We start from the raw sequence: 26,206 nt of genomic DNA on the forward strand, positions 1-26,206 counted from the left end.
AGGATTGAGGGAAAGATGAACATAGGAAAGTTCAGAGATCCTTGATGAAAACATGCTCCAGAGCGCTCAAGACCTCAGACTGGGGCGAAGGTTCACCTTCCAACAGGATAACGACCCTAATCACAGAGCCAAGACAATGCAGGAGTGGCTTCGGGACAAGTCTCAGAATGTCCTTGAGTGGCCCAGCCAGAGCCCGGACTTGAACCTGATAGAACATCTCTGGAGTGACCTGAAAATAGCTGTGCAGCGATGCTCCCCATCCAACCTGACAGAGCTTGAGAGGATCTGCAAAGAAGAATGGGAGAAACTCCCCAAATACAGGTGTGCCAAGCTTGGTGTCATGGAAAACATAGCTTGTCCCAAAAAAGTGGTTTCTTAGCCGAACTTACCCCGGGTATGGGCTACGTTGAGCATAGGGACTGGGTAAGTTGAGCAGCCTTGGGGTAAGTAGGTGATGGTGTCCTGTGACAGTGGGTGATGGTGTCCTGTGATGGTGTCCTGTGACAGTGGGTGAGTTTAAGGAAGGGGGATGTGGTATACTGTATATAGAGTTGAAGTCGGAAGTTTACACACCTTAGCCAAATACATTTAAACTCAGTTTTTCAGAATTCCTGACATTTAATCCTAATAAATATTCCCTGTCTTGTTCAGTTAGGATCACCACTTTATTTTAATAATGTGAAATGTCAGAATAATAGTAGAGAATTATTTATTTCAGCTTTTATTTCTTTCATCACATTCCCAGTGTGTCAGAAGTTTACATACACTCAATGAGTATTTGGTAGCATTGCCTTTAAATTGTTTAACTTGGGTCAAACATTTTGGGTAACCTTCCACAAGCTTCCCACAATAATTTGGGTGAATTTTGGCCCATTCCTCCTGACAGAGCTGGTGTAACTGAGTCAGGTTTGTAGGCCTCCTCACTCGCACACACTTTTTCAGTTCTCCCCACAAATGTTCTATGGGATTGAGGTCAGGGCTTTGTGATGGCCACTCCAATACCTTGACTTTGTTGTCCTTAAGCCATTTTGCCACGACTTTGGAAGTATGCTTGGGGTCATTGTCCATTTGAGAGACCCATTTGCGACCAAGCTTTAACATCCTGACTGACGTCTTGAGATGTTGCTTCAATATATCCACATAATTTTCCTGCCTCATGATGCCATATATTTTGTGAAATGTACCAGTCCCTCCTGCAGAAAAGCACCCCCACAACATGATGCTGCCACCCCCGTTCATCAGACCAGAGGACATTTCTCCAAACTTTGTCCCCATTTGCAGTTGCAAACCGTAGTCTGGCTTTATTATGACAGTTTTGGAGCAGTGGCTTCTTCCTTGCTGAGCGGCCTTTCAGGTTGTGGCGATATAGGACTTGTTTTACTGTGGATATAGATACTTTTGTACCTGTTTCCTCCAGCATCTTCACAAGGTCCTTTGCTGTTGTTCTGGGATTGATTTGCACTATTCACGCCAAAGTACGTTCATCTCTAGGAGACAGAACGCATCTCCTTCCTGAGCGATATGACGGCTGCGTGGTCCCATGGTGTTTATACTTGCGTACTATTGTTTGTACAGATGAATGTGGTACCTTCAGGCGTTTGGAAATTGCTCCCAAGGATGAACCAGACTTGTGGAGGTCTACAATTGTTTTTCTGAGGTCTTGGCTGATTCTTTTGATTTTCCCATGATGTCAAGCAAAGAGGCACTGAGTTTGAAGTTAGGCCTAGAAATACATCCACAGGTACACCTCCAATTGACACAAATTATGTCAATTAGCCTATCAGAAGCTTCTAAAGCCATGACATCATTTTCTGGAATTTTCCAAGCTGTTTAAAGGCACAGCCAACTTAGTGTATGTAAACTTCTGACCCACTGGAATTGTGATACAGTGAATTATAGGTGAAATAATCTGTCTGTAAACAATTGTTGGAAAAATGGCGTGTCATGCACAAAGTAGATGTCCTAACCAACTTGCCAAAACTATAGTTTGTTAACAAGAAATTTGTGGAGTGGTTGAAAAACGAGTTTTATGGTCAGGACGTGACAAGGTGTTCTGAAACTTTTCACCGGTAGTGTATGTGCTCACTGTACTGTAAGTCACTTTGCGTAAAAGTGTTTGCTAAAATGGCATACAAATTCCATTTAAATCCTGGAAGTAAACTGAATGAATTGAAATGGAATTGACCCAAAACCCCAACCATGCAGCCCAACTGTCTTGTCTCTCTTGTCCTAATATTGAACCAGACCAGTACAGTGTTGTCCTAATATTGAACCAGACCAGTACAGTGTTGTCCTAATATTGAACCAGACCAGTACAGTGTTGTCCTAATATTGAACCAGACCAGTACAGTGTTGTCTTAATATTGAACCAGACCAGTACATTGTTGTCCTAATATTGAACCAGACCAGTACAGTGTTGTCCTAATATTGAACCAGACCAGTACAGTGTTGTCCTAATATTGAACCAGACCAGTACAGTGTTGTCCTAATATTGAACCAGACCAGTACAGTGTTGTCCTAATATTGAACCAGACCAGTACAGTGCTGTCCTAATATTGAACCAGACCAGTACAGTGTTGTCCTAATATTGAACCAGACTAGTACAGAATGTTTAGTGGTTTAGGGCCAAAGTGTTCAGGCTCTGTACCTAATGGTACCCTATTCCCTATGTAGTGCACTATTTTGACCAAAACTAGTGTACTATAAAGGGAATAGGATGCCATTTGGGATACACTATGGTAGAAGTGTCCCGTATTCAGACACCATAACTAATCTGTGCTCTATTCTCGGTACTGAGGGACTTTCTGGCAGCCGGTGCCCTGCGGCCCTCTCTGTGGTTCATAATTACATTTTTCTGTTATCACTAACACTGTCCCCAAATGTGCTTCTTCTATGTGCGTTAGTCGTGTTTCATATAATAATTATAATAACAGAGTCCTCATTGTTCATTCTTGTCTGTCAGTGGTATCAATACCAGACAGCGGAGTTGGCCAGAGTAAAAACAGATCTGGGACCAGGTTGTTTATTGTATTTCAGCTGAGGAAATGTTTAACCGAGGTTAACATGTGTCCAGTCCCGACTCGTCCTGGCTTATCAGCGTATCGAACAGGGTCGTTGAACCTCACAAGGTTCAATGTTCACATGACAACAGAGTTATAATGATGTTGCAAGAAAAAGCTTTTTTTTTAGGTTTGCCTAACTACGCACTTCCTGTTTTCTCCCCAAACTGTTGTTTTTCTTTCAGTAGGTTTAGTGTATTTGTATTTTATTTTGAGTAGATTTACTGCCGTGGCCCGAGGGGGAAACAACCCACCCACAGAATAATCCAATGACCAAGCAGATGCAGCTTCAACGCATCTGCAATAACTTGGCTATGACTAATCCTAGGGTACGTCCCCAATGACACCCTATTCCCTATACAGTGCACTACTTTTAACCAGAGCCCTATGGCCAATGGCACCCTATTCCCTATACAGTGCACTACTTTTGACTAGAGCCCTATGGCCAATGGCACCCTATTCCCTATACAGTGCACTACTTTTGAACATGGCCCAAAAGGAGGGTGATGGCAGCTATCACTCTCATCACTGATGGTCATTATGGAAGGAGTCCCAAGTGACCCCTATTCCCTATATAGTACACTACTGTTGACCTATGGGCCCTGGTCAAAAGTATTGCATTATAAAGGGAATAGCCCGGTAATGGCAGCCATCCTTTTCTCCTGACCTTAAACTCACGTAGATCTTTCCTGCAGTCAAATTACCAAATCGCCCTCTGGTGGCCTCATGGGTAGAATGTTATTCATATTTTTCATAGTTTCATAATTAATAAACATAATTTTTTTAAACTGCAGAAAATCTGGTGTTTCTTTGGAATGCATTTCAACTCTATATCTGACATGCTACAGGTGTCTTCTTTTGTTTAAGTCCATAACCATGTGTGTGAGGCGTATACTTTTGTTTCAAAGTAGATTTGTTTAAGACTACCCAGAAACCCTCTGTGTGACCCTGATTTAGCCCACTGCAGTAAAAGGTTTTAAAGCACCAGTCATTAAATACCAGATGGATTCTGTTCTCAGCTCCCCCCACAGTGTGGTTAAAGCAGTCCCTTAATGCTGATCTTGGGTCAGTTTAGCATTTCACCCACTAAGTGTTAAGGTTAGGAGTGGGGGAACGGAAGCTGATCTTAGATCTGTACCTCGGGGAAACTTCACCTTTCAGGGTTTCCCTTCACATATCAATTTGGATTCCAGGCTATCCCCCCTCTCTAACCTCAGGATTATATTATTAGAAGTAATGAATTAAAACACTTCATTTCAACCCAGTCAGAAGTCAGTCACACATAACATGAGGGGTCAGTGAGGCGTGGAACAAAAGAGTTTGTTTCAGCTTGACATTTCAGAGGTGCTCCAAGGCAGAGGGGGACAAGAGGGGTTGAAGGAGGAGACATAAAGGATGGAGGAGTGAAGAGGAACTCAGGGAAGGAGGGGTGAAGAGGAAGGAGGGGTGAAGAGGAACTCAGGGAAGGAGGGGTGAAGAGGAACTCAGGGAAGGAGGGGTTTGGGTCAGAGCCCCTTCCTTTAGGGTTTGGGCAAAGGGGAGGACATGCATGAAGAAGGATGAGGGTGGCTGTTGAGGGTGAGGAGGGGTAAAGTTCAAGCTCATTTTCATGGCACTCTAAGGCAAAGGGGAAAATGAGGAGAAAGGAGGGGTTAAATCCCCCCATTCCTCCGGGTATGTTAGACAGCGTGACACTGACTGGTCACAGACAATAATGTAATGGGAGCATCAGAACACATCCCCCACAAGGGAGTGAGATGAAATGAAGCAACATATGTGAACAACATCCGACTAATGACACTGCAGGGAGCGACAGACTGGTCTCATCCAGGGCAGAGGGGTTGAGTAGGGGTCAGGGGTCAGAGGTCAGGGTTAAGTAGTCACAAAGCCTTCTAAGTGCTGATTCTAATATCATTTTAGCCTTTCAGATCATAATGAATACGATTACATGGACAGGGGGGACCCGATCCTAGATCAGCACTCCTACTCTATTACTCTGAATACTGGTCCTTTTAGATTACATGGACAGGTGGGACCTGATCCTAGACCAGCACTCCTTGACATTTGAATACAGGCCCAGGGCCATGGGGTTAGGCAGGGTCAAGGGACCGATACAAGGCTGAGACCAAAGCAGTGATGTTCACTGGTGTTTAGGGAAGTAGTGTAGAGCAGTGGCTGTAGCAACCATGTAAACTGTAAGGTTCAGGAATTTGGTAACCATGGAAAAGTCATGTGTGACGTTATAGGACTCCGTTAAGGATTTTTTATTGTACACGGTCGTATGTGGCTCAGTTAGTTAGATCATGGCGCTAGCAATAGCCAAGGTTGTGGGTTCAATTCCTGTAGGAATCCCACACTGACAATGGACATGCTCTCAATGTACTGCAAGTCGCTTTGGATGGAAGTGTCTTCTCCCAAATAATAATATTATTGTAGTGCCTCGGCCACACGCCACTTTCTCTGTCCTCTCGCGTTCCGCCTCCTCTTATGTAATGTCGTTTGCATCCCAAATGGAACCCTATTCCCTATTTAGTACACTACTTTTGACCAGGACCCATAGGGGTCTGGTCAAAAGTAGGACACTATATGGGGAATAGGGTGCCATTTGGTACACAGGCGTTGTGACTGCAAACCCAAACTCCATGAAGGCCAAATATGTAACCGATTTCAGACAGTGGTAGGTTTAGCACAACAGAGTTGATAATAAATGAAGGGCCATATTAAGCATGTCACACTGTAGTCACTGGGAAGAATGGCTGACTTACCAACTAGGCTGGGTTTACGCACGCACACGCATGGGAATCACTATTACTGCTGCTGCTTTGTGGAGTAATGGAGCTGCTGCTGCTTTGTGGAGTAATGGAGCTGCTGCTGCTTTGTGGAGTAATGGAGCTGCTGCTGCTTTATGGAGTAATGGAGCTGCTGCTGCTTTGTGGAGTAATGGAGCTGCTGCTGCTTTGTGGAGTAATGGAGCTCCTGCTGCTTTGTGGAGTAATGGAGCTGCTGCTGATTTGTGGAGTAATGGAGCTGCTGCTGCTTTGTGGAGTAATGGAGCTGCTTTGTGGAGTAATGGAGCTGCTGCTGCTTTGTGGAGTAATGGAGCTGCTGCTGCTTTGTGGAGTAATGGAGCTGCTGCTTCTTTGTGGAGTAATGGAGCTGCTGCTGCTTTGTGGAGTAATGGAGCTGCTTTGTGGAGTAATAGAGCTGCTTTGTGGAGTAATAGAGCTGCTTTGTGGAGTAATGGAGCTGTTGCTGCTTTGTAGAGTAATGGATCTGCTGCTGCTTTGTGGAGTAATAGAGCTGCTTTGTGGAGTAATGGAGCTGCTGCTGCTTTGTGGGAGTAATAGAGCTGCTTTGTGGAGTAATGGAGCTGCTGCTGCTTTGTGGCGTAATATAACTACTTTGTGGAGTAATAGAGCTGCTGCTGCTTTGTGGAGTAATAGAGCTGCTTTGTGGAGTAATGGAGCTGCTGTTGCTTTGTGGAGTAATAGAGCTGCTGCTGCTTTGTGGAGTAATAGAGCTGCTTTGTGGAATAATGGAGCTCAGTGTGCGAAATGCTGTGTAATCTGGGCATCCAGAACCAAAGCAGTTATATTAATGTTGAGGCTGTGATGAGAAACTAAGTGCTGTGAACTTCTTAGAAATTATATTAAAGCTATAACCTGTAGGTCTGTGTGTGTCATTATAATAATGGTGAGAGAATAAAACTAATGTCATCCTCTATCGCCCTTTCTACCATGATATACACTTGTTCTTATTCCAGAAAGACCACCAGATATACCATTTAATTATGTAGCTGAGGAGACAGACCACCAGATATACCCTGGCATTATGTAGCTGAGGAGACAGACCACCAGATATACCCTGGCATTATGTAGCTGAGGAGACAGACCACCAGATATACCCTGGCATTATGTAGCTGAGGAGACAGACCACAAGATATACACTGGCATTATGTAGCTAAGTGATGAGACAGACCACCAGATATACCCTGGCATTATGTAGCTGAGTGATGAGACAGACCACCAGATATACACTGGCATTATGTGGCTGAGTGATGAGGAGACAGACCACCAGATATACCCTGGCATTATGTGGCTGAGGAGACAGACCACCAGATATACCCTGGCATTATGTGGCTGAGTGATGAGGAGACAGACCACCAGATATACCCTGGCATTATGTGGCTGAGTGATGAGGAGACAGACCCCCCGATATACCCTGGCATTATGTAGCTGAGGAGACAGACCACCAGATATACCCTGGCATTATGTGGCTGAGCCATGAGGAGACAGACCACCAGATATACCCTGGCATTATGTGGCTGAGGAGACAGACCACCAGATATACCCTGGCATTATGTGGCTGAGTGATGAGGAGACAGACCACCAAATATACCCTGGCATTATGTGACTGAGTGATGAGGAGACAGACCACCCGATATACCCTGGCATTATGTGGCTGAGCCATGAGGAGACAGACCACCAGATATACCCTGGCATTATGTAGCTGAGGACACAGACCACCAGATATACCCTGGCATTATGTAGCTGAGGAGACAGACCACCAGACATACACTGGCATTATGTAGCTGAGGAGACAGACCACCAGATATACCCTGGCATATTATGTAGCTGAGTGATGAGGAGACAGACCACCCGATATACCCTGGCATTATGTGGCTGAGTGATGAGGAGACAGACCACCAGATATACCCTGGCATTATGTGGCTGAGTGATGAGGAGACAGACCACCAGATATACCCTGGCATTATGTGGCTGAGTGATGAGGAGACAGACCACCACATATACCCTGGCATTATGTGGCTGAGTGATGAGGAGACAGACCACCACATATACCCTGGCATTATGTGACTGAGGAGACAGACCACCAGATATACCCTGGCATTATGTGGCTGAGTGATGAGGAGACAGACCACCAGATATACCCTGGCATTATGTGACTGAGGAGACAGACCACCAGATATACCCTGGCATTACGTGGCTGAGTGATGAGGAGACAGACCACCAGATATACCCTGGCATTATGTGGCTCAGCCATGAGGAGACAGACCACCAGAAATACCCTGACTTGATGTGGCTGAGTGATGAGGAGACAGACCACCAGATATACCCTGGCATTATGTAGCTGAGGAGACAGACCACCAGATATACCCTGGCATTATGTAGCTGAGTGATGAGGAGACAGACCACCAGATATACCCTGGCATTATGTAGCTGAGGAGACAGACCACCAGATATACCCTGGCATTATGTGGCTGAGTGATGAGGAGACAGACCACCAGATATACCCTGGCATTACGTGGCTGAGTGATGAGGAGACAGACCACCAGATATACCCTGGCATTATGTGGCTGAGCCATGAGGAGACAGACCACCAGATATACCCTGACTTGATGTGGCTGAGTGATGAGGAGACAGACCACCAGATATACCCTGGCATTATGTAGCTGAGGAGACAGACCACCAGATATACCCTGGCATTATGTGGCTGAGTGATGAGGAGACAGACCACCAGATATACCCTGGCATTACGTGGCTGAGTGATGAGGAGACAGACCACCAGATATACCCTGGCATTATGTGACTGAGGAGACAGACCACCAGATATACCCTGGCATTATGTGGCTGAGGAGACAGACCACCAGATATACCCTGGCATTATGTGGCTGAGTGATGAGGAGACAGACCACCAGATATACCCTGGCATTATGTGACTGAGGAGACAGACCATCAGATATACCCTGGCATTATGTGGCTGAGCCATGAGGAGAAACAAAAAAACAAAAAATTGTCCGTTGTGTATTTCCATTTGCTGAGTTTTTTGATAAAGCCTGGAATAAAATAAAAAGGTTGACCTATAATTAAATTAAACATTTAGCTCCAGACACAAAGCAAAGTGCACTTACACTGAACAAAAATATAAACGCAACATGTAAAGTGTTGGTCCCATGTTTCATGAGCTGAAATAAAAGATTCCAGAAATGTTCCATACTGTCACGGTTGTCGAATGGAGAAGCGGACTAAAGTGCAGCGTGTGTCGTTCCACATTTTATTTACACTGTGAAACTATGCAATACATAAATAAACTGAATGACAACAACAACAACAAACCATGACGCAGTGGTGAAACATACACTGACTCAAAGATAATCTCCCACAACCCCAGGTGGCACAAACACCAACTTAAATATGACCTCCAATTAGAGACAACGATGACCAGCTGCCTCTAATTGGAGATCATTCCAAACACAGCCCAACATAGAAATACAAAACTAGAACAACCCAACATAGAAATACAAAATTAGAACATAACAACATAGAAAAACTAAACTAGAAAACCCCCCTGTCACGCCCTGACCTACTCTACCATATAAAATAACATCTTACTATGGTCAGGACGTGACACATACGCACAGAAAGCTTATTTCTCTTCAATGTTGTGCACAAATGTGTTTACCTCCCTGTTAGTGAGCATTTTTCCTTTGCCAAAATAATCCATCCACTTGACAGGTGTGGCATATCAAGAAGCTGATTAAACACCATGATCCTTACACTGGTACACCTTGTGCTGGGGACAATAAAAGGCCACTCTAAAATGTGCAGTTTTGTCACACAATGCCACAAATGTCTCAAGTTTTGAGGGAGCATGTAATTGGCATGCTGACTGCAGGAATGTCCACCAGAGCTGTTGCCAGAGCACTGAATGTTAATTTCTCTACCATAAGCTGCCTCCTCATGTTTATTTATTCATCTTTGTGTATTTATTTTACTGATCTAGGGTTATTATTAATGTTCCAGGGTTATTATTACTGTTCCAGGGTTTTTATTACTGCCCCAGGTAGCCTAGTGGTTAGAGCGTTGGGCTAGTAACTGAAACATTGCTAGATCGAATCCCAGAGCTGACAAGGTAAAAATCTGTCGTTCTGCCCCTGAACAAGGCAGTTAACCCACTGTTCCTAGTCCGTCATTGTAAATAAAAATCTGTTCTTAAATGACTTGCCTAGTTAAATAAAGGTTCAATAAAAATAATAATACATTTTTAAAAAGTCATGTTCCAGGGTTATTATTAATGTCCCATGTTTATTATTACTGTTCCAGGGTTATTATTAATGTCCCATGTTTATTATTACTGTTCCAGGGTTATTATTAATGTCCCATGTTTATTATTACTGTTCCAGGGTTATTATTAATGTCCCATGTTTATTATTACTGCTCCAGGGTTATTATTAATGCTCCAGGGTTATTATTACTGCTCCAGGGTTATTATTAATGTCCCATGTTTATTATTACTGTTCCAGGGTTATTATTAATGTCCCATGTTTATTATTACTGTTCCAGGGTTATTATTAATGTCCCATGTTTATTATTACTGCTCCAGGGTTATTATTAATGCTTCAGAGTTATTATAATGTTCCAGGGTTATTGTTAATGCCCCAGGGTTATTATTAATGCTCCAGGGTTATTATTACTGTTCCAGGGTTATTATTAATGTCCTATGTTTATTATTACTGTTCCAGGGTTATTATTAATGTCCTATGTTTATTATTACTGTTCCAGGGTTATTATTAATGTCCTATGTTTATTATTACTGCTCCAGGGTTATTATTAATGCTTCAGAGTTATTATAATGTTCCAGGGTTATTGTTAATGCCCCAGGGTTATTATTACTGCTCCAGGGTTATTATTAATGTCCTATGTTTATTATTACTGCTCCAGGGTTATTATTAATGTCCCATGTTTATTATTACTGTTCCAGGGTTATTATTAATGTCCTATGTTTATTATTACTGCTCCAGGGTTATTATTAATGCTTCAGAGTTATTATAATGTTCCAGGGTTATTGTTAATGCCCCAGGGTTATTATTAATGCTCCAGGGTTATTATTAATGCTTCAGGGTTATTCGGGTATAATTAATGCTCCAGGGTTATTATTACTGCTCCAGGATTATTATTAATGATATAGGGTTAATATTAATGCTCCAGGGTTATTATTAATGCTCCAGGGTTAATATTAATGCTCCAGGGTTATTATTACTGCTTCAGGGTTAATATTACCATTATAGGGTCATTATTCATGTTCCAGGGTTATTATTAATGCTCCAGGGTTAATATTAATGCTCCAGGGTTAATATTAATGCTCCAGGGTTAATATTACCATTATAGGGTCATTATTCATGTTCCAGGGTTATTATTAATGCTCCAGGGTTATTATTAATGCTCCAGGGTTATTATTACTGCTTCAGGGTTATTGTTAATGCCCCAGGGTTAATATTAATGCTCCAGGGTTATTATTAATGCCCCAGGGTTAATATTAATGCTCCAGGGTTATTATTAATGCTCCAGGGTTATTATTAATGCTTCAGGGTTATTATTACTGATATATGGTTGGTCCTGGTCAGTGCCTGGATGGGAGACCAGATGCTGCTGGAAGTGGTATTGGAGGGCCAGTAGGAGGCACTCTTTCCTCTGGTCTAAAAAATTACCCAATACCCCAGGGCAGTGATTGACACTGCCCTATGTAGGGTGCCGTCTTTCGGATGGGACGTTAAACGGGTGTTCTGACTCTCTGAGGTCATTAAAGATCCCATGGTGCTTATCGTAACAGTAGGGGTGTTAACCCCGGTGTCCTGGATAAATTCCCAATCTGGCACTCATACCATCACGGCTGTCTAATCATCCCCAGCTTACAATTGGCTCATTCATCCCCCTCCTCTCCCCTGTAACTATTCCCCAGGTCGTTGCTGTAAATGAGAACGTGTTCTCAGTCAATTTACCTGGGAAAATAATAAACCTGGTAAAATTATAAATAAAATATTAAAGAATTACTGCTCCAGGGTTATTATTAATGTTCCAGGGTTATTATTACTGTGCTATGGATATTATTACTGTACCAGGGTTATTATGAATGTTTCTGGGTTATTAGGGTTATTATTACTACACCTGGGTTATTATTACTCTTCCAGGGTTATTATTAATGCTCCAGGGTTATTCTTACTGCTCCAGGGTTATTCTTACTGCTCCAGGGTTATTCTTACTGCTCCAGGGTTATTCTTACTGCTCCAGGGTTATTATTACTGCTCCAGGGTTATTCTTACTGCTCCAGGGTTATTATTACTGCTCCAGGGTTATTATTACTCTTCCAGGGTTATTCTTACTGCTCCAGGGTTATTCTTACTGCTCCAGGGTTATTAATACTGCTCCAGGGTTATTATCAATGCTTGGATAACTTTGCCTGATAATATTTAGTTATGTTTTGTTCTCTATGTGGTGCGCACTGCACAGAACACCGGAAGAATTATCACTGTGAATTATCACTGCGAATTATCACTGTGAATTATCATTGAAATATCACTGTGAATTATCATTGAATTATCACTGAATTATCATGGTAAAATATCACTGTGAATTATCACTGTGAATCACTTTAATATTTCTTTGTGTGTGGATTATTCCCTTAAGGGATGGGTTGCCAACAATTTGACACCAAAATAACATTAATTAATTCATTCATTCTGTTATTTTTTACACTTGTCGTCAGTAGAAGTTACTGCTCTAACACTTTCCAACCTGTGTCACAGGAGGCTGCTGAGGGGAGAACGGCTTGTAATAATGTCTGGAACAGAGCAAATGGAATGGCACCAAACACCAGGAAACCATGGAAACCATGCGTTTGATACCATTCCACTCAATCTCCTCCATTCATTAACACGAGCCTGTTCTCCCCAATTAAGGTGCAACTAACATGTGTCTGTGTGAAATTAGCCAACACCAGGGCTCTACAACCCTGTTACTGGAGAGCTACCCTCCTGTAGATTTTAACTCCAACCATGTTCCTGGAGAGCTACCCTCCTGTAGATTTTAACTCCAACCCTGTTCCTGGAGAGCTACCCTCCTGTAGGTTTTCACTCCAACCCTGTTCCTGGAGAGAGCTACCCTCCTGTAGGTTTTCACTCCAACCCTGTTCCTGGAGAGAGCTACCCTCCTGTAGGTTTTAACTCCAACCCTGTTCTTGGAGAGCTACCCTCCTGTAGGTTTTCACTCCAACCCTGTTCTTGGAGAGAGCTACCCTCCTGTAGGTTTTAACTCCAACCATGTTCCTGGAGAGCTACCCTCCTGTAGGTTATAACTCCAACCCTGTTCTTGGAGAGCTACCCTCCTGTAGGTTTTCACTCCAACCCTGTTCCTGGAGAGAGCTACCCTCCTGTAGGTTTTCACTCCAACCCTGTTCTTGGAGAGCTACCCTCCTGTAGGTTTTCACTCCAACCCTGTTCCTGGAGAGAGATACCCTCCTGTAGGTTTTAAATCCAACCCTGTTCTTGGAGAGCTACCCTCCTGTAGGTTTTCACTCCAACCCTGTTCCTGGAGAGCTACCCTCCTGTAGGTTTTAAATCCAACCCTGTTCTTGGAGAGCTACCCTCCTGTAGGTTTTCACTCCAACCCTGTTCCTGGAGAGAGCTACCCTCCTGTAGGTTTTAAATCCAACCCTGTTCTTGGAGAGCTACCCTCCTGTAGGTTTTCACTCCAACCCTGTTCCTGGAGAGCTACCCTCCTGTAGGTTTTAAATCCAACCCTGTTCTTGGAGAGCTACCCTCCTGTAGGTTTTCACTCCAACCCTAATCTAGCACACCTGATTCTAATAATTAGCTGGTTGATAAACTGAATCAGGTTAGGGTTGGAGAGCACTGTCCTACACTTATACATACAGATGTAGGATCTTAATTTGATCACCCTGTTGCAGGATAACTTTTAAAAGCAATGCAAGAAATGTAAAACCTGTAGTGTATTTGTGGTTTAAAAAGGCTCCTCTAGTTTTACATTTCCAAGTGGAAATTACAGACTTGATTTTCCCTAATGAAAAATGTAGGCCTATCAATCCCTAAATGTCCATTAATTATAATCCATATAATAATTTACATTTCCTGTTGCTGCAGGATTATTTTCCTGCTGTAGCAAACTGGCTCAAATTAAGATCCTACACCTGTAGTAGGATAACATATTTTGCAACATGTTTTGTTTGGCGACTCCAAGTAAAATCGTACAATCATTAAAACGGAATATGATGGACATACCTGTGCGCATCGTTTCTCTCTTTATCATCTTTGGTGGCTAATAAGATGAGAGAGCGATGATAGTCCCACAAGCAGCTACAAACCTTCTGTTTGACGTCACACCGGTGCAAAACTGACCCGCGCGCACTGACTGTGTGGCTCTCCTCTCATTGCACCCAAACGCGCGCCGGTCGATGTCTCCTCCGCTCCTCCGAATCGAGTTCTGAGACTAGAAGTACATCAAACATCAGCGTCGAGCTCTGTAGTCCTTACTGTCGGTTCTAGAAGACTTGACCGTTTTTTTGCATTCTCTCTCTATTTCTTTGAAAGTTGGATTAGCGCAGCTCGTTCGGCAGGATATAGTCCGTTTTCCAGCGGTTCCTCAGAAGATGACCAGTGGTGAAACTGAGATAGGGAACAGCGAAAGGAGGTCGATGCTGCCAAAGGTAGGCTAGCCCACTAAACTACCCTACTACCCGTAATTTGTAATGGTGCAGTTTGAAAATTATATCCTAATGACGATAATGGTAGTTTTACAGTACGTTTTTATCGGTGGTGGTTATGGGCTTTGTATGTTTTATTTTGAGTGGCTACGTGCATTGCAACAACTTCTAGATTATGTTGTAATAACATTTAGCTTCACTAAAAGTTATTTATTCTCAGATCTAAAGGTCACAGTGTTTCACTGACGACACATCTGTTTTACGCAATGCCTGGTTTATTATGTTATATTTGCTTAATGCCGAGAGAGAGACAGCGAGACAGAGAGAGAGAGAGAGGGAGAGACAGCGAGACACACAGAGAGAGAGAGACAGCGAGACACAGAGAGAGAGCGAGACAGCGAGACACAGAGAGGGGGAGAGAGCGACAGCGAGACAGAGAGAGAGAGAGAGAGAGGGAGAGACAGCGAGACACACAGAGAGAGAGAGAGACAGCGAGACAGAGAGAGAGAGAGAGACAGCGAGACACAGAGAGGGGGAGAGAGAGACAGCGAGACACACAGAGAGAGAGAGACAGAGAGAGAGAGAGAGGGGAGAGAGAGACAGCGAGACACAGAGAGGGGGAGAGAGAGAGAGAGAGACAGCGAGACACAGAGAGAGAGAGACAGCGAGACACAGAGAGGGGGAAAGAGAGACAGCGAGACACAGAGAGGGGGAGAGAGATGGGGAGAGAGAGAGAGAGACAGCGAGACACAGAGAGGGGGAGAGAGATGGGGAGATGGAGAGAGAGAGAGACAGCGAGACACAGAGAGGGGGAGAGAGAGATGGGGAGATAGAGAGACAGCGAGACACAGAGAGGGGGAGAGAGAGATGGGGAGATAGAGAGAGAGAGATGGGGAGAGAGAGAGAGACAGCGAGACACAGAGAGGGGGAGAGAGAGATGGGGAGATAGAGAGGGGGAGAGAGAGAGAGACAGCGAGACACAGAGAGGGGGAGAGAGATGGGGAGATAGAGATGGGGGAGAGAGAGAGACAGCGAGACACAGAGAGGGGGAGAGAGAGATGGGGAGATAGAGAGAGAGATGGGGGAGAGAGAGACAGCGAGACACAGAGAGGGGGAGAGAGAGATGGGGAGATAGAGAGAGAGATGGGGGAGAGAGAGACAGAGAGGGGGAGAGAGAGATGGGGAGATAGGGAGAGAGAGACAGAGAGGGGGAGAGAGATGGGGAGATGGAGAGAGAGAGAGGGAGAGAGAGACAGAGAGGGGGAGAGAGATGGGGAGATGGAGAGAGAGAGAGACAGCGAGACACAGAGAGGGGGAGAGAGATGGGGAGATAGAGAGAGAGAGACAGCGAGAGAGAGATGGGGAGATAGAGAGAGGGGGAGAGAGAGAGACAGCGAGACACAGAGAGGGGGAGAGAGATGGGGAGATAGAGAGACAGCGAGACACAGAGAGGGGGAGAGAGATGGGGAGATAGAGAGAGGGGGAGAGAGAGAAAGACAGCGAGACACAGAGAGGGAGAGAGAGATGGGGAGATGGAGAGAGAGAGAGACAGCGAGACACAGAGAGGGGGAGAGAGAGATGGGGAGAGAGAGAGAGACAGCGAGACACAGAGAGGGGGAGAGAGAGATGGGGAGAGAGAGAGAGACAGCGAGACACAGAGAGGGGGAGAGAGAGATGGGGAGAGAGAGAGAGACAGCGAGACACAGAGAGGGGGAGAGAGAGAGAGACAGCGAGACACAGAGAGGGGGAGAGAGAGATGGGGAGAGAGAGAGAGACAGCGAGACACAGAGAGGGAGAGAGAGATGGGGAGATAGAGAGAGAGACAGCGAGACACAGAGAGGGGGAGAGAGATGGGGAGATAGAGAGAGAGGGGGAGAGAGAGACAGCGAGACACAGAGAGGGGGAGAGAGAGATGGGGAGATGGGGAGAGAGAGACAGCGAGACACAGAGAGGGGGAGAGAGATGGGGAGATGGAGAGAGAGACAGCGAGACACAGAGAGGGGGAGAGAGAGATGGGGAGAGAGAGAGACAGCGAGACACAGAGAGGGGGAGAGAGAGATGGGGAGATAGAGGGGGAGAGAGAGACAGCGAGACACAGAGAGGGGGAGAGAGAGATGGGGAGAGAGAGAGGGGGAGAGAGAGACAGCGAGACACAGAGAGGGGGAGAGAGAGATGGGGAGAGAGAGATGGGGGAGAGAGAGACAGCGAGACACAGAGAGGGGGAGAGAGAGATGGGGAGATAGAGAGATGGGGGAGAGAGAGACAGCGAGACACAGAGAGGGGGAGAGAGAGATTGGGGGAGAGAGAGACAGCGAGACACAGAGAGGGGGAGAGAGAGATGGGGAGATAGAGTAGTAGTGCACAGGTTCTTAGCGCTTTGATATGATTGGCATTTTTGCTGCTGACTTCTGGATCCCTTAGCTGGCAGTGGGCACTGCCCCCTTGCCTACCGCGCTGTTCTGGGGGATTATGATGTCGCCTGGGGGTGTCCGCCTGAGAAATAGAGTGAAACTAAATTCTCAGCCTGAAGTGGTAGTCTGTACTCTGGCTAAATATTACTGCTGTAATAATTCGCGTTGTTAGGTTGAATGTATGGGAGGACATGCTACTTCTTGAAACAAATCTGTCTATAATAGTTTTTCAAGTTACATTTTGGTTCAACTGAGGCGGATTCTTGTGTAGGCTTTGCTCTGACATAGCATTTATAAGGGCATTTTCACTAAATAGGAGAAATGGAAGGCATGTTTTTATGATTAAAAAGTGCTAATTGTTTATTTCAAACGTAAAATATTTCAAAAGAAGTTGTATAAAAAATATCTGCAATATTTATTTCACAATTAGAAACAACAAACGATATTACCAGCTGTTTGATAATGGTTATGTTGTGTAGAGATGAATGTCATATTTCAAAATGTACCGCACGTTTGCCTTGGATGTACAATATGTAAATACAACATTCACACAATGGTATAAAATAGTATTTTGAGATGTATTTATATATATATATATATATATATATATATATATATATATATATATATATATATAATCATTATTTATGAGTAGGGCTGGGTGGTGAATTTACCTAATGCGTAGGCCTAACCAAATTTTCCAGTTTCGCAGCACTTGTTCGTGCTACGGTGGACAATGTCTCTGTTTTGTAATTGTAACATACAGAATAGTGTTTCCTTTTCTGTTTTCACACTTTATGACAGCAGCATCTGTTCCAGATAATATGAAATATTTGTTGGCGCTTATCAGCGCAATTAGCCACGCTGCTGCACGACTCTGGTCCCAGACATGCGCTGGAGGCGAGTGAAAGCGCCAGAGTGCACGTCAAACCCTAATGGATCACAATTTCAGAACCTTCTAGAAATCTCTGTCAATTCAAAGGCTACGTAGTATATATTATTTCCATGACTCTATACATCCCTATCCATGGTTAGGGAGTAACGGATTACATGTAATCGTTTCATGTAAGGGATTGCAAAAAACGTGTAACTGTAATCCACAAAAAGTACAAAAATATTGTAATCAGATTACAGATTATTTTGAAACACTAGATTACTTCGAGAATTACTTTTCAATTCAGAAAGGATGTGTGCGAAAATAATCTTTGACACGTCTTTGTTTCCTCAATAACATTCAAATCATCATTGTTCCATCTAAGTGAGTCTGACCATGAATCAGAGACCACTATGATGACACACCAAATGTGTTTGATGGATCGCGGGAAAAGAGCAGGAATAGGCTTCTTTATGTAAACTACAGTCCTAACTATGTCTTCCAATGATTATTCAATTTGAATAAACGCTTAGTGGTAAGGATGACAGCAGTGGTGTGATCTACGGCAACACGGATACCACTTATTAATGATATCTACATAGCGCATTGATATGAATCACACCGCTGCTCTCTCATTTAGATATTTGCGCCTTACGGATTGTGGTTGTTGTGGATTGCTGTTCACAAATCTAAATGTATATTTGAACCCAATAATGTTTGAATTCAAGAAGTTTAAGCTGCCTATCAATCATTGTTTTTTAAACCAGTGGACAGCCAGTGAAAAATGCACTCTTGCAACAGCTGCATAGTGCGGATCCCAGCCTATGGAATAAAAGTGGGGCTTTTAGTGTTCAATCTAATTCATGCTGATAAAACAATACATCAAAAGGCCTAATGGACACATGCTCAAACTCGCAGACTGTTGATAGACTTAAAGGGGCTACATCCATTTTTGTCCATGGACTTCTTCGTTATTGTAAATGCCTACTGCTTGCAAAATTGTCCTGACTTTCAAGAATGCCTGACTTGCTTCACCTTGCTTTTACATTTCAGTAGATGCTCTTATTCAGCGCGATTTACAGGATGAACTAGGGTTAAGTGGTTTGCTGAAGGGAACATCGACAGATTTCTCACCTAGTCGGCTCAGGGATTTGAACCAGCAACCTTTCGGTTACTGGCCCAACGCTCTTAACCACAAGGCTTACCGCCGCCCTTTTCTGGTTAGCTTGCAAGTTTCGCCATTCAATTATTTCAGGTATACAGGAGTGCAGGTTTCACCACGGCACAGACCGTGGAGATATGTTGGCAAATGACAAGTATTAGAATATGGCAGATATTAGTGAATTATTACATTCTATCCGTGCTGCTTTGGGCTACCAGAGACATGAAACAGGTAGGTAGGTGGGAGGGCGCACAGTCTGTCTTTCGCGGGCTACCTGAGACCGGAAACAGATAGGTGGGAAGGCATACAGTCTGTCGCCAATTCATTCATGCACAATTTGCCTAAATGGGTAATGGAAACACTTCAACGACTTCATTTTTATTTGACACTGTAGTTTTTGCGAAAAAGTTCTTCTTTTTTTTAGGTGTGACTTCATTACTTCCAGCTGTTTATATCGACACAAGATAGTTAAATGGAAACGCACTATAGCAGGCAATTGTTGCATTTATTTTCTATGCAAACTTTCCCCCCAAAATCCCTGGACAATTTAATTTAAAAATAGCTAGTGACAATTCTTATCAGGATATTGGACCTTCTTCTGTTTCAGCCTCTTCTTCTCTAGCCTCTTCTTCTCTAGCCTCTTCTCCTCTAGCCTCTTCTTCTCTAGCCTCTTCTGCTTCTCCTCTAGCCTCTTCTCCTCTAGCCTCTTCTCCTCTAGCCTCTTCTCCTCTAGCCTCTTCTTCTCTAGCCTCTTCTCCTCTAGCCTCTTCTCCTCTAGCCTCTTCTCCTCTAGCCTCTTCTTCTCTAGCCTCTTCTCCTCTAGCCTCTTCTCCTCTAGCCTCTTCTCCTCTAGCCTCTTCTCCTCTAGCCTCCTCTAGCCTCTTCTTCTCTAATCTCTTCTCCTCTAGCCTCTTCTCCTCTAGCCTCTTCTTCTCTAGCCTCTTCTCCTCTAGCCTCTTCTCCTCTAGCCTCTTCTCCTCTAGCCTCTTCTCCTCTAGCCTCTTCTCCTCTAGCCTCTTCTCCTCTAGCCTCTTCTGCTTCTCCTCTAGCCTCTTCTCCTCTAGCCTCTTCTGCTTCTCCTCTAGGCTCTTCTCCTCTAGCCTCTCTCTAGCCTCTTCTTCTCTAGCCTCTTCTCCTCTAGCCTCTTCTTCTCTAGCCTCTTCTCTCTAGCCTCTCTCTAGCCTCTTCTTCTCTAGCCTCTTCTCCTCTAGCCTCTTCTCCTCTAGCTCTTCTTCTCTATCCTCTCTCCTCTAGGCCTCGTCTCCTCTAGCCTCTTCTGTCTCTAGCCTCTCTCCTCTAGCCTCTTCTTCCCTCTAGCCTCTTCTTCTCTAGGCCTCTTCTCCTCTAGCCTCTTCGTTCTCTAGCCTCTCTGCTTCTCCTCTAAGCCTCTTCTCCTCTAGCCTCTTCTTCTCTAGGCCTCTTCTTTCTCTAGCATCTCTGCTTCTCCTCTAGCCTCTTCTCCTCTTAGCCTCTTCTCCTCTAGCCTCGTCTTCTCTAGCCTCTTCTCCTCTAGCCTCTTCTCCTCTTAGCCCTTCTCCCTATGCCTCTTCTCCTCTAGCCTCTTCTTCTCATAGCCTCTTCTTCTCTAGCCTCTTCTCCTCTAGGCCTCTCCTCCTCTAGCCTCTTCTTCTCTAGCCTCTTCTGCTCTCCTCTAGCCTCTTCTCTCTAGCCTCTTCTCTCTGCCTCTTCTCTCTAGCCTCCTTCTTCTCTCTAGCCTCTTCTGCTTCTTCTCTAGCCTCTTCTCCTCTAGCCTCTTCTCCTCTAGTCTCTTCTTCTCTAGCCTCTAGCCTCTTCTCCTCTAGCCTCTTCTCCTCTAGCCTCTTCTCCTCTAGCCTCTTCTGCTCTAGCCTCTTCTCCTTCTCTAGCCTCTTCTGCTCTCTCCTCTAGCCCTCTTCTCCTCTAGCCTCTTCTCCTCTAGGCCTCTTCTCCTCTAGCCCTCTTCTTCTCTAGCCTCTCTCCTCTAGCCTCTTCTCCTCTAGCCTCTTCTCCTCTAGCCTCTTCCTCCTCTAGCTCTTCTCCTCTAGCCTCTTCTCCTCTAGCCTCTTCTTCTCTACCTCTTCTCCTCTAGCCTCTTCTCCTCTAGCCCTCTTCTTCTCTAGCCTCTTCTCCTCTAGCCTCTTCTCTCTAGCCCTTCTCTTCCTTAGCCTCTTCTTCTCTACCTCTTCTCCTCTAGCCTCTCTCTAGCCTCTTCTCTCTAGCCTCTTTCCTCCTCTAGCCTCTTCTCCTCTGCTCTCTTCTCTAGCCTCTTCTCCTCTAGCCTCTTCTTCTCTAGCCTCTTCTTCTCTAGCCTCTTCTGCTTCTCCTCTAGCCTCTTCTCCTCTAGCCTCTTCTTCTCTAGCCTCTTCTCCTCTAGCCTCTTCTCCTCTAGCCTCTTCTTCTCTAGCCTCTTCTCCTCTAGCCTCTTCTCCTCTAGCCTCTTCTTCTTTAGCCTCTTCTTCTCTATCCTCTTCTCCTCTAGCCTCTTCTCCTCTAGCCTCTTCTTCTCTAGCCTCTTCTTCTCTAGCCTCTTCTCCTCTAGCCTCTTCTCCTCTAGCCTCTTCTTCTCTAGCCTCTTCTCCTCTAGCCTCTTCTTTTCTCCTCTAGCCTCTTCTCCTCTAGCCTCTTCTCCTCTAGCCTCTTCTCCTCTAGCCTCTTCTCCTCTAGCCTCTTCTTCTCTAGCCTCTTCTCCTCTAGCCTCTTCTTCTCTAGCCTCTTCTCCTCTAGCCTCTTCTCCTCTAGCCTCTTCTCCTCTAGCCTCTTCTTCTCTAGCCTCTTCTTCTCTAGCCTCTTCTGCTTCTCCTCTAGCCTCTTCTCCTCTAGCCTCTTCTCCTCTAGCCTCTTCTCCTCTAGCCTCTTCTTCTCTAGCCTCTTCTTCTCTAGCCTCTTCTTCTCTAGCCTCTTCTCCTCTAGCCCCTTCTCCTCTAGCCTCTTCTTCTCTAGCCTCTTCTCCTCTAGCCTCTTCTCCTCTAGCCTCTTCTTCTCTAGCCTCTTCTTCTCTAGCCTCTTCTTCTCTAGCCTCTTCTCCTCTAGCCCCTTCTCCTCTAGCCTCTTCTTCTCTAGCCCCTTCTCCTCTAGCCTCTTCTGCTTCTCCTCTAGCCTCTTCTCCTCTAGCCTCTTCTTCTCTAGCCTCTTCTTCTCTAGCCTCTTCTCCTCTAGCCTCTTCTTCTCTAGCCTCTTCTTCTCTAGCCTCTTCTTCTCTAGCCTCTTCTTCTCTAGCCTCTTCTTCTCTAGCCTCTTCTTCTCTAGCCTCTTCTTCTCTAGCCTCTTCTTCTCCAGCCTCTTCTCCTCTAGCCTCTTCTTCTCCAGCCTCTTATTCTTCTTCAGCTTCTGCTTCTTCAATGAGTAATATATTCATGAGCTTTATTAGGTCAACTTTTCAGGTCATTAAGGTAATGTATTCATTGAGGCTTTGTTAGGTAAACTCAGGTATTCACTGTAAGGTATTCACTGCCACCACCATACCTATGGTGTGTGGCCTCAGAGATGTATGTTCCTGGTTTAAACAGCTCCATGACCATGATGTATACAAGTTCACTCCACAAATTAGTGATGGGGATACTGAATATTGTAATATGGTCTAATTAGAAACATTACCCCCTGAACCCTACAGTATTTCAATGCATGAAAAGCAGACTGTATGTACTGTGGGCTATGCATAGAGAGAGAGCTCTATTTTAATGTCATTTAACTAATGTAAACATCTGGAGTTTGCAAAACGGTGTTGCCACTTGGATTGGAACCGTTGCTTTGGTCAATTAGAGCTCTTTGGCCACGTCCACCAGTGGTGGGTTTGGAGTTGATATGAGAATGCATGAGCAGAAAAGAACCCCATACCTACTGTCAAATATGCTGCTGGATTTGTTATGTTACGGGGCTATTTGTAACGGCTGTCGTCTGAAGAAGTGGACCAAGGTGCAGCGGAGTTAGTGTTCATTATTAGACTTTAATATAAACAACGTGAACACTATACAAAACAAGAAAAGAGCAAACCGACAGCAAACAGTCCTGTCTGGTACAAAACACTGACAGAAACAATTACCCACAAACCCAAAGGAAAAACATGCTCCTTATGTGTGACTCCCAATCAGCAGCAACGAGCTTCAGCTGTGCCTGATTGGGAGCCACACACACACGGCCCAAAACAAAGAAATACAAAAACATAGAAAAAGGAACATAGAACGCCCACCCAATGTAACACCCTGGCCTAACCAAAATAAAGAACAAAAACCCCTCTCTATGGCCAGGGCGTTACACTATTTGGCTTCCACTGGTCCTGGGTCCCTTGTTAAGGTCAACGGCATCAGAAAATGTATCACTGCAAGTGGATCTTCCAGCAAGTCAATTAAGCCAAGCAACACATATAAATCCATAAAGAAATGGTTCATTGACTACAAAATCATCATTTTGCAATAGCCATCTCAGTCGCCGGACTTGAACCCCGTTGAAAACCTGTGGTTTGAACGGAAGAGGTCCGTCCATAAAGGCCGTCAGATGATATCAAGGATCTGGAAGGATTCTGGAAGTAGGGATGGTCTAAGATCCTTCCCAACATGTTCTCTAACTCATAAAACATTTTAGAAAAAGGCTCAGTGTCGATATCCTTGCAAGACAAGGTTTTGAAAACAGGGCTGCCGATAATTTTCATCACTACCGTTTTGAGACATGGACTGTTCTCCATGCTCCCGTCTGGCAGACGGTACCGGTGCATCAAGACTCTGGATACTGTTCCCTCTCACACCTACACTGCTGCTAAAATGAGTATTGATTAGATGTATTACTGCCACTACGCTGTTCAGATAGTTATATTAAGTGTGTAATTATGTAGTTGTTTAAGGGTTATTATCCTATAAACCTTGTTAGAGTCACAGGTCTGTAGGCATAACAGATAGTTATATTAAGTGTGTAATTATGTAGTTGTTTAAGGGTTATTATCCTATAAACCTTGTTAGAGTCACAGGTCTGTAGGCATAACAGATAGTTATATTAAGTGTGTAATTATGTCGTTGTTTAAGCGAGAAAACAAGACAATATTACAACATCTGCTCATGTCACCTGTGTACATGCCACGAGACTAGAAACATACACCTTAAAATACTTATGTACCATAAACCCATCAGCCAATCAGATCATTTTTCAAACATGAAGCAACCAACCAGATAATTTATCAAACATGAAGCAACCAATCAGATAATTTATCAAGCATGAAGCAACCAATCAGATAATTTATCAAACATGAATCAACGATGCAGTGTCTTAGACCGCTGTGCCACTGGTGTGTGTGTGTGTGTTGTATCTATGGAACTCCCAATCACGGTTGGTTGTGATACAGCCTGGAATCAAACCAGGGTCTGTAGTGACGCCTCAAGCACTGAGATGCAGTGTCTTAGACCGCTGTGCCACTGGTGTGTGTTGTACCTGTGAGACTATCCAGAAGCTCTGAATATGAACATGCATCAGTTGACAGGGTTCTGCATTAACAACATTCTTCCTCTCATGTGGTCTCTCTCTCTCTCTGTCTCTCTGTCTCTCTCTCTGTCTCTCTCTCTCTCTGTCTCTCTCTCTGTCTCTCTCTCTCTCTCTCTCTCTCTCTCTCTCTCTCTCTCTCTCTCTCTCTCTCTCTCTCTCTCTCTCTCTCTCTCTTTCTCTCTCTCTCTCTCTGTCTCTCTCTCTCTCTCTTTCTCTCTCTCTCTCTCTGTCTCTCTCTCTGTCTCTGTCTCTCTCTCTCTCTCTCTCTGTCTCTCTGTCTCTCTCTCTGTCTCTCTGTCTCTCTCTCACTCTCTCTCTCTCTCTCACTCTCTCTCTCTCTCTCACTCTCTCTCTCTCTCTCTGTCTCTCTCTCTCTCTCTGTCTCTCTCTCACTCTCTGTCTCTCTCTCTCTGTCTCTCTCTCTCTGTCTCTCTCTCTCTCTCTCTCTCTCTCTCTCTCTCTCTCTCTCTCTCTGTCTCTCTCTGTCTCTCTCTGTCTCTCTCTCTCTGTCTCTCTCTCTGTCCTCTCTCTCTCTCTCTCTCTGTCTCTCTCTCTCGTTGCTCTCGTTGCTCTGAAGTACTTCTGGTTTCCTTGCAAGTCTGGCCTAGAGGTAAATAAAGTCTTATTGAATGATGTAATATGAAAGCATATTGATACAAAGTAACATTCTTAGTTTGGGGGAAAGTGCAGCAGCAACCCAGACTCCTCATTAACAGCTGTGATGTACAGGTCAACCCAGACTCCTCATTAACAGCTGTGATGTACAGGTCAACCAAGACTCCTCATTAACAGCTGTGATGTACAGGTCAACCCAGACTCCTCATTAACAGCTGTGATGTACAGGTCAACCAAGACTCCTCATTAACAGCTGTGATGTACAGGTCAACCCAGACTCCTCATTAACAGCTGTGATGTACAGGTCAACCCAGACTCCTCATTAACAGCTGTGATGTACAGGTCAACCCAGACTCCTCATTAACAGCTGTGATGTACAGGTCAACCCAGACTCCTCATTAACAGCTGCGATGTACAGGTCAACCCAGACTCCTCATTAACAGCTGCGATGTACAGGTCAACCCAGACTCCTCATTAACAGCTGTGATGTACAGGTCAACCCAGACTCCTCATTAACAGCTGTGATGTACAGGTCAACCCAGACTCCTCATTAACAGCTGTGATGTACAGGTCAACCCAGACTCCTCATTAACAGCTGCGATGTACAGGTCAACCCAGACTCCTCATTAACAGCTGTGATGTACAGGTCAACCCAGACTCCTCATTAACAGCTGTGATGTACAGGTCAACCCAGACTCCTCATTAACAGCTGTGATGTACAGGTCAGACCCAGACTCCTCATGAACAGCTGTGATGTACAGGTCAACCCAGACTCCTCATTAACAGCTGTGATGTACAGGTCAACACCTTCCCATTGGGCAAAAACTGGTTGAATCAAAGTTTTTTTCACGTCATTTAAAACCAAAAATCCAATGTGACGACGTAAGAAAATTAAACCTCAATCCAATGATATGGTGACATTTTTTGCTGATTTTACTTTGCATTCAAGTCAGTTGACCACTCAACCAAATGTAAATCAAAACTAGATTTTGAGATGACGTCTGTGCCCAGTGGGTTGTGACAGGAAGTAGGGGCAAATTAAACGGCTTGAAGGCATCTGTGTTTGTGACAAACTCTCAGGTTGGTCTCTCCATAAACATGAGAGCTGTTATCTCTCTGCTGTGTT

The sequence above is a fragment of the Salmo trutta genome, chromosome 32 (assembly GCF_901001165.1).
Source record: "Salmo trutta chromosome 32, fSalTru1.1, whole genome shotgun sequence".
Lineage (NCBI taxonomy): Eukaryota > Metazoa > Chordata > Actinopteri > Salmoniformes > Salmonidae > Salmo > Salmo trutta.